This window comes from Apium graveolens, unplaced genomic scaffold (genome assembly GCF_009905375.1).
Source record: "Apium graveolens cultivar Ventura unplaced genomic scaffold, ASM990537v1 ctg6062, whole genome shotgun sequence".
NCBI lineage: Eukaryota > Viridiplantae > Streptophyta > Magnoliopsida > Apiales > Apiaceae > Apium > Apium graveolens.
The window spans coordinates 34,926-45,744 of record NW_027419205.1 but is presented as its reverse complement, the minus strand read 5'-3'; positions in this window follow the sequence as shown (position 1 = coordinate 45,744).

Here is a 10,819-nt window from a genome sequence, read left to right as displayed (position 1 = left end):
AATAATCTCTTCAAGAACAGTCTAGACTTCTCGAAAGTTAGGCGCCTCTGCTGTTCATAGTTCTTTCAGATTTATTAAAACATCTCTTAGAGCTAAGTATTTTATCCACTCTTTGTAAATTCAGTTACTGATTTTTTTGTTATTTGCCATCGGGTTTTATTTCGTTATTTTGTTTAATTTGCATGTTCTTATTAATTTGTAATATATAACTGTCCCATTATTACGCGTAAGCTAATTTTATCCAATAGTCTCAACTACAGGTCTACTATGTTACAATCAAAGTTATTTCTCTAGTTTCATGAACACAAAAAGTTTTTTTTTCAGAGTCTCATTCCCAGCTCATATTTATAGATGTCGATATGCACGCACATAACATGTAGAGATGCTGATGTGTATTTTTTTATGCGTCTTATATTGTAAATGTATTTTATTGAAAGATTGCAACAATAAGAAACATCTTATATTGTAGATGTATTTTATTGGAAGATTGCAAGGTATAATAGGAACCCATAACAATGAGAAATGACAATTTTATTACTTTATAAAGCATTTCATTGCAATCCATCATTTCAAAATGCATTCATTTGCAATTCGTCAAATTTAGCGGTTTTTTCGTAGTGAACTGAGCAAGAAGAAACTCTTATATATAAACCAATGAATCGAATAGTCAGCCAAATTCATTGTTCAGAGCAGTAATGTGCATTATGTTTTTTTTTGCTAATTAGTTTGTATTTGATCTAAATAAATGAACAACATTTTCTCTTCGGATGCATATATGATAGAATCCTCAAGAAAATTAGGAACTAAATGATATTATAACATGTGATAATGAAATATCTACGAAACTACAGTAGCAAGTCATTGGATTTGGAGGCTCAGAAGTGGTTTGTAGGTGATCACTGACCAGGCAGCACGTATAGTAATTTGTTGAGCCATTTTGAAAATGCTGTCCTACAAATGATATCAATCACGTATAGTAATCTTGAACAGAGCTTCCGCGGATAGGCAATCTCCATCATGGATCTTACTATTTCATCAATGTCATATTTGACAAATGACCACTTAAGGAGCTGGAAGAGGTAATTCTCTTGTGGATGCGAATTTAATATGCACTCCGACATAACAATGCAGTTGATTCCAGCTATTAAGATGATATTCATGTTTAGAGCCAGCATAAATAACAACCTTATGGGCATTACAACATAATAAATAATTACTACATTCCCATCCGGCAATGCAGAACATCTAAATTTAAAGAGTCCGAGTTTAGTGGGAAGTCTTCCATAGTTCCATGACATGGTATCTATTCAATGAAGACATATCTTTGAAGCAATGTTTGTGCCACAAAAAGTTGGTCCAGTTGATCTTATGCTCTCCTTACTAATCTTGGTTTGTAATCATTTTGAGTTCAGTCAAATCCCATACATACGCATCCCCCCTTGTGCATTTGGAATGGCATAGTATTGTTGTAGTTCGGGATCCATTTGAGGCATTTTCCATGAGATAATTTCAATACTCAAACTGACCATGGAAGAGGAAGCGAGTTGATCAGAAATAATTTTGTGATTATACCATGGTTCATGCTACAACCCAATGTTGTTTTCATTTCCCAGTTTGACTTGAAAATCCCATCGATCCATAACTCTTTCCGAGACTGATAAGAACAAAATGCTGATTCCTGAAAGATTTATGAATGGAAATAATTATTGCTTCAATGTGGGACCTCGGCCCGCATAAGATATGAACTTGGTAGTCCATGTTATTATTTGCTCCAGGACTGAATTTATTTTCTTATTTTTTAGTTAATATACTTAGCCTGCAACAACTAGTATAGTATACCTAGCCAATAAGTAGTTCCTTCTCTCGAAGAAATAGCTAGTCTGTTTCTTATCTTTCTTCATTATAATTTGAGTGATTTAGATAGCTGTTTATTATGAGCACATATAAAATGCTGTTTTACTGACCGATAAATATAAGAACTCCTATTGTTTCATACCTGTTTTCTCCGTATTATTTCAGCAACAAATCATATGCGCTTTTCATTATAAAACTAACAGTCCAGTTGAGAATTCTTTTAATTAGGCTTTCGATCAAACGGGCACGATTTTTGAAGGTCACCTGGTAGCTATCATTGGAACCCCTAAGAATTCAACTAGGAGCCTTCCTCTAGAAAATCCCCCACATTTCTTTCAAACCTGTCCACAGTTGTTTTGCATTTCTGAAGTGAGACTCCTGGGATCCAAAATGGAATCAAAGTGAATATCAATACGATCAAAACTCAATATCATTATTATTAGACTCCATTTCAAAGATTTCTTGGAAGAAATTGACCTATCATGACCAGTAACCGTGTCACCATTATTTTCATTTATAGCAAAGATTTTGGAGGAGTTCTAGTGATCTTTAAATTGATTAAAGAAAAAAGAAGTGTTCCTATCTCCCTCATTGAGCCATCTAGTTCTGGAAGTCTGAGCCCAAAACAACTTCTCAATAATCAAGGTTTCATCAAGCTCTTTGCAGGTAGAGATTTCTTGTTTTTGAAGTTGAGAGTCAAGCATCATATCTGGTTGAACCTCTTGTAATTCGTCCTTAAGGATCTACACATTTTTAAAAACATTTCCAGCATTCTAATCATAATATTCCCAAAGAACCCAGAGTTTTTTTTTGTTTTGTTTTTCAACCATTTTATTATAATCTGATTCAAGTAACAGCGGCAAATGCACCAAGTAACCAGTGTTAGGAACTTGTTTGTCATTATCTGATTCAAGTAACAGCTGCAAATGCAGGAACTTATTGCTGCAAGATTTTTTGCTGCAACCAAAAAAATCTTTTTTATTCTTTTTTCTCCATCTCTGTGTACTTTCTACATGCACCAAGTGTATTATGTTTGAGGAAGGAAAAATAAGTAGTTAAATGTGACAATAGTGTAAAGATGTGTCAAATGATAATATTTGAAAATTATATATTGTGTCATAAGAAGATTTGGAAAGTTTTTTAACACTCCTCGCTAAAAGTTTTTTAACACTCCTCGCTAGTACAAATGAATTAGCCACCAAGAAACAAATATAACCAGTTGCATGAATTTCTCACAGGGAGGAAGAACAACACAGGAAATTAATTGTCATAGTTACATAGCTTATTATTTTTTAAACTTAAAATTTATAAAGAAAACATGTATTATGTAACTTCTTTAGATTTAACAAAGCCCTGAGCCTATTGGCACTTGGAAAATTGTTTATGGTAGGCTATTACCATTCGAACCAGCAGCACTACTGAAGGTCCATCACTGTGACCATCCCTTACAAAACCTCTCACTGCCATCACCCCTTGAATATCATAATCCGGTTCAGATTTCAGGGAGCTCACCCCTCAACGGGGGATGCTCGTCACCTCCATATGCACGAAAGTGATTTAGATAGAGAAATAGTGGGCCAATGTACCTGTAGAACCCATGATTGTTCATTGCTATTAACACATCCTCACCAGTGATGGTTGTCGCTTCTCCTCCTTGCACCTAGTGTTTGCTTGAGTTGTCATAAATCTGATAAATTTGGACACACATTCCTGGATTGATATTACTGCACCAGCAGATATCCCTCGATCATTTGCCACCATTCTGCTCATCTGGCTTAACACATATTCAGCCGGCAACAAGTTTCCTGACAAGATCCAATTTTCATATTAGCTTACATAGTTGTACACAATAGGTAAAAATAACATAAAAGTATATTAACTGTATAAAAGCACATCAAGCTCAAAAATTGTAAAATGATAAATAAATAAATGATCTAGCTAGATAAAGAGTGAGATGATAGAAATGATTGACCTAAATCTCTAGGTTGTTGTCTACTAATCTCCCCACCATAATCAAAACTATCTCTTTCTTGAAATTTTCTCTTCATCTCTCTGAATTTCAAGGCAACTCTGGACACAAGACTCAGAAAATGGAAAAAACCCCTTATTTCTTTCAAGAGAAATAATTAGCCTTTTATTTATAAACCTGGAAAAGGCTTGACACATTGATAATAATGTGACACGCACATGTACATGCACACTGACACCACATGTACATGCAAACTGACACGTGAGGTGATATGTATATGCACATGATAATGATAAGGTGAAATTTTAAGAACAAGTGTTAACAGACAAAAAAATATTTAAATTAAATATCTTATATTCTAAATTAATAAATGGTAACTAAATAACAAATACTCTATCGAAAAACATAATTAATTTAGACAATATTTTTAACCATTATAATCAATTTTTTTTTATGTTTTGTCAAATATAATTAACTTTAAATATGTTTATTAGAACCAATGGTACTCTTGGGGTATTCTAGTGGGCGGCACACACACATATATGTTAAAATCAACTATTTGTATAAGTACACATAATAAATAAAAATGAATTAATATTTTTCTTTGAATATATGATATAAAAACATAAATTTGAATAACAAAAATATTAAATAAACACAGTCACTAGTACTTTATTTTGTTAATCATTAATGATGACATGTCAATTTTTCATTTTAAATGTCTAGTGCGCATTCTAGAAATAAAAATATTACATGTATATGATATACAAAGTAAAATGAATATAAAGAATTTAGTCTAAGTTTTAGCAAGTTTTAACATACTTTGATAAATATTAAATAGTACAAGCCAATAACAATAATAAGAGCTCAATTTTTTCTTTTAAAAAAAGAGCTCATTTTTTGGAGAAGTTCGTCATTATTTTCTCCAATATTAACAAAACTAAAAATTTAGAATAAAATATAATGTATACAAATTTGCAGGAATATATGATAAACAAGGGGAAGATCTTAAGTGAAGTTGAAATATGCATTTTTTTAATATTATACTTGCATTAATATAAACTGCATCACATTATGCATATAGAACCTAGAGTAGTTAACCACTCCACATGCAATAAGTACCTTTCTCTAATGTGCTAGTATTGACATTTAGTACCAAACACAACTAAAACTTTGTTTAAGTGTTGTAAAATATCTTTACAATCATTAATGACCCTATCAAAATAAGACTTCCCTCCGTCTACATTAATCACATCCACCATCCTTTTGCATCACACTCAATTTGTAACTATTCGTCCTCCACATCTTAGTCCATGATATTGTCACACCAAAACCTATTATTTCAACTTTTCTAGATTACACTCTATCCTAAATCACCGTGCTACGAGATCGAATAAAGCATCCCAACCGTTCCGAATAATAAAACCACCCCATCTATCCAGTCCTCATTTGGCATGCCGCATCAGTAGTAATTTTTACCCACCCATCAGGTAGCTTGCACCATATTTTACACCACATTCTACTACATGCTTTCTTTTATGCAGATTGCTTAGCCATTTCCTCTAGCCCGGTTCCATTCTGCAACCATACTAGTAGACCTTAGCCGATTACATTCTGCAACCATACTAGCCGACCTTGACTGAATTCCAAAGCTACAAGTATTAATACAGTTCCAGATCTAGTTATTTCGTCTATTCCTTATGTTCGAGCACACCATACCCACCATGCCATTTTGCACCCCACTGCCACTCCAAAACACTCTTTTTTAATAGGGTGCACAATATCATTTGGTAATTGGACCGTATGTACTAACCCTAACCTAGCCCACACTTTCGTAAAAAAAAATTCAAATAATACATGTATATCATCCTCCATATATAGCTGGAATCATGAAAACATTGGACTGTTGTTTACACATTTTTTTCTCAGGGCGTCAGCAGTATAAAGAACTCGACGACATGAACGCTGAAAAAATTAATAATCTTGTCTGGTAACTTAAGTCTTCATAGCTTCTTCCAGAACAGTTTCTCTGGTCCATAGATTTGAAATCATTATATTTTTATACGAGAATTATATACTTTGATTATATTAAAATTACCTTTGACCGAGTAATGATAAAAGTGTATTTCGGATATTATGAATCGTATGAGAAATATGAATGATCTAGAAATGATTTAAGCCTCCTAATTTTAGAAGTGATATTATTGGCCTCTTGTGTAACCTAGACTATAAAATGCGTAACCACGCTCAAATATGACACTACAAGAAAAATGCAATCAGACAACGGTTGAAAGACAACAGTTGAAAATGAAGAAGACGTATAAAGTAATTGAAGATGTTGAACCAGAGCTTGTTGTTCAAATTGGTCCGAATTATCCTTCTGCAATGAAACGTTTGTGGACATGGGCAAAGGAAGCCTTGAGTGGTGGCCGAACAATTTATTTTGAGCTAAGCAAAGAAGCATTTGGCTTTACAAAGAAGCAAATCATGTTCTTATCTGATATACATGCAGTGTGCTCTGGAGGTGAAATGGCCGGCTCTGTCATTTGCCTTTTTATTCAGTAAGCTTTTCATTCAAAGTTTTTTTTTCGGAGTATATAGCCTTGGAATAAATATGACAATCTTTACTAAGGACTGCTTAATTTAATTTGTAGATTCTTGAATGAATATGTGAAGAAGCATAAGATGGTCAACATGATTAGCTTTGTAGATCCGGGCACAATCGGTGCCATTGGATGTGGCAGTGCAGTGCAGAGGTCGCGTGAATTGTGTACAAGATTAAGATTCTAGGAAAGGGCAGCATTTTCTCCTGCCGTACAATGATGTGTAAGTATTTTTACTATCCCAAGCTATTAAGCTGTTAAGCCTTGCCAGTTTTATTAATTTTTTTTCAAGAATTTAGCTTTTTTTTTTAAGGAATGGGTTCAATTGTATAGTTAAACTCGATAATATTTGTTGTTGAAATTTATATTAATTGCATTGGTTCAGTATAAACGTAATCAAATGCCTTGACAGTTTGAAGTTAATATAAAAGTAATCAAATGGCTTTACAGTATTTAATTGATTTTGTTACTAGATGTTAGGTTTGTTTCTAAGACGGGGAAATTGTATAGTCACCTGATAATATTTGAAGTTCAAATTGATGATAATTGTATAGGTTCAGTTTTAAAGTTGATTTATTTACTAGGAATTTAAATTTTCTCAGTATGAGCCTTCAATTTTTGATGTTATACCTGATCATGTTTTTATTCCAGTAAATTACACTCTACTAGTATCACATTTTGGATTATTTTTCATAAATAGTGAGTTTAAATAATTTTTAGGTTGATTTTAATTCAATAGAAATGTAATTTTTTTATGATATTTAAGTTGTTTGAGTGACAAAAAAAGCATCAAATTTAGGCTTTACTAACAAGCACCTCGGTTTATTTTTATAGCAACCACTGGACCCTGACAGTTGTCAATCCAGACGCAGAGGTAGTCTACTATATGGACCCTCATAAATGCCGAATTGCAAATGGAGAATGGGTGGATGTTGTCGACAAGTAAGAGTTCACATTATAAATTTGATTATTAGTCTTGACTTATAAATCTGTGTCCGACCATATTTTGTAGTGGTTATTTGTGTTTTGATATATCTCGTTTTGGTTGTAGTGCCATTAAAATATACAAGGAGGATTTGAAAAAGGTTCCGAAGAAGAAAGTATTGTGGGAGAACATGGCGGTATTTATTTATTTTTGTGATCATATATAATTATGTTATTAAAGGAGACTGGATATTTAAATGATTTTTTGTTTGATATTTTAGGGAGTTCCAGTGCAGACCGGGAGCAAGGATTGTGGCCTGTTTGTGATGCGATACATGATGGAAATCATTCATGATAAGGAGCTGGACTTTGCTAATAAGGTGACAATTGACTATCTGTGGGCCTTTCATCCACTTTGTATTTACTCTTATAAGGGCAGAACATGTTACTTATACCAAAATTTTGGATGATATTTCAGTGGCTTGCGTAGATCAAACCTGGTTTACACTGAGGATGACATCAACGAGATCAGGGTTGAGTTTGCAAAATATTTTATGAAACATTGTGCAAGCTAGGTCCTCGCCTTTCTTTTCGTTTGAACTTATCGTAAACTGGATGTTTTATGTATGTAGTTGGTGATAAGTAGACTCGTTTGAACTTATCGTATGTTGACAAGTAGACTCGTTTGAACTTATCGTATGTTGACAAGTAGACTCGTTTGAACTTATCGTAAAGTGGATGTTTTATGTATGTAGTTGGTGATAAGTAGACTTGCGATAATGTATTTTGTGTTCGGTGGATTGCTCGGTAGTTTGGTAGGTAGATGTGGTTATTTGGATTGTTGAACGGATGGATTATGGTATGGTATGGATTATGGTATGGTAGTGAATTGGTTTTGTTTTGGCGGGGGCCTAGATTATGGTATGATTTTGTTTTGGATTATGGTATGGATTATGGTATTTTTATTTGGCAGGGGACTATTTTTTGTGGTTTTTTATGCAGCTGGTTTTAATTAAATATGAAATTGATATGCAAAATGCATATACTAATAAGATAATGGTTTTTAAACTGTTGTCTATTACTTAGTAAACTGTTGTGTTACAAATGTTTCTTCAATGGTTCCCGAAAAGTAATCCGTTATCTCTTTTGCATTATAACACACCACCCTAAAACTGTTGTCTAAAAGATACTTATATTACTACCTCTGAAAATAACTGTTGTTGTTCTATTATATAAATAATAGATGGATAAAATAACTGTTGTTTGGAAAAGATATTTAAAATTGGAAAGAAAATTTAGAACTTTCTCTTGACGTAAATAAACCGTTGTTTATTACTAAGAAAACTGTCATGTTAAAAATGTTCCAATAATAGTTTTTCTAAAACAACCGTTGTGTCATCCAGATTGTAACCAGTGTTAAACACTGTTGTTGAATCTCCCTTATTACAACTGTATTAACAACCGTTGTCCAACCTTCGATCCACACGAGTGTTGGATAGATACCGGAAAAAACTACCTTTCAGACAACGAAAAAAAAATAGTTGTATGATTGCAAATGTTGTAGTGTGATTTGATGTGATAGTCTACTTATTGATCAAGAAAACCTGGATTAAATTATGATGAGGATGATACATTACATGCCTCTAGTTTAATCTATAATATGTAGTTAAAATGATTATATTACATTATACATTATTCACGAAACATTACTAGAAAAGGGTCAATAGACATCACCCTTTTATCATCAGTTAGAAATATAACCGATGTAAGAAATAGCTTTTATATCGGTTATTTTCAAACTGATCCTAAATATATATTTTTACATCTTATTTTTAAATAAACGTTGTCTTATAGCAAGGTTACTTACTGCACATCTTCAAGCTCTACAGCTGCACAAGATTCAGGCTCTCCAACACAATCAAAGTGTGGATGAAATAAAGAAAGTGGTTTTTGAGGTAAAACAGGATTTCATAGCAAGGTTGGATGCTAGACTTCCTCGAACCACCATGACTGAGATAGCTCAGAAATTGAGAAAATAAGCTGATTTAAGTAGAAAGGTTGAGGCCATGGAATCTATATTATCTGATGTGAAGAAGTCAATTGCCAAAATACTTGCTAATTAGGAAACTCAGACTGCTCTGCTCCAACAGTTGGTGGCTGCTCAACTCCCTTCCACTCAATAACTTGATGCTAACAAAAAGGGGGAAAAAGGTTCTTCAAGTGAGGGGGAGAAACAACTCAAAATTCAAGTCAGCAAAGTAACTGTGCCAGCAATTGCTTTCACTAAGCCACCGGCTATAGATAGCATTGATCTCATCAATCTGGTAGCAGCAAACCTGGAATCAAATGATAAACTGCCAAAGATAGATGTAGCAGCAGCTAAGAAGGAACTAGATGAAAAATAGAAGAAAATTGATGCTGATATTTAGAAAAAAATTGGTCAGCTACAGAAGCCAGACAAGACTTTTCATCATCATTTTCAAGTCAAACATATCTCGGTGCATGAAATGAGTCTAGGTAACTTGGAAAAAGGCCAAACTTCATGCATCAAATCTCCAAAAGCTGATCTGATTCTAAAGCCTAAAAGAAACTACTCAAAGTTCTTAGAAAAAAACCCTGTGGATCTTTTATTTGAGACACCTGGGCCAGATTAAAAGAAGTTGTTGGCAAGGTCAATTACATTTTATAAAGATCCATCTGATCCATCTCAAAAGAAGAGAATTGCCAAGATCTACAGGAATGGAAAAAAGATTTGTGTGGTAGTTGGACACCCTCTATTTGTAGAAGCTAAGAAGGAAGAAAAACAAAGGATAAAGCAAGAAAAGAAGCCGGCTGCTCTAGATGCTAAGAAGCTCAAACAAAAGAAGGAGCAAGCTGTTATCTTGCCAAACTTAAGCTGTCAAATCTACAACTGAAATGTCTGAGGAAATTGAAAACTATATTCCCAAATAGTCTACAACTTCAACTCAGACATCCAAGCCCTCAGTGGTACATGAAGAATTCAAGGTGGATCCAACTAAGAATTTTCATGGTGAGCCTGTTATTCCCAAAGATGAGCCATTAGACTGGGAAAGTCTGCCAATTCCTGAAATCAACTTACCTATCTTCAACAAGCCAAAGAAGACAAAGATAAGAGCAACCAAGAAAAGCAAGCCTCTTACTCTCAGAATCAAGACCTTAACTAAACCTAAATCTACAATCAACAAGGAAGATCTCTTATATATCTGGGATATCAAGGAATTTTCAGATATAAACCTCTACTTGTATGAACTGGAAGAAGAGGAATTGATGCTCACATACATCTTCCTGAAAGATTGGTGTTTAAGTACAAACACATGGCCTCTTCACAAGATTCTAGAAGAAAGCTAATCTGTACCGATAAAGGTCTACTCATCTTTGAAAAAAAACTTTGGTTTTAATGTGACTGCAAGGAGATTGGTTCTAAAGAAGATTGAAGAGCTAAGGAGTA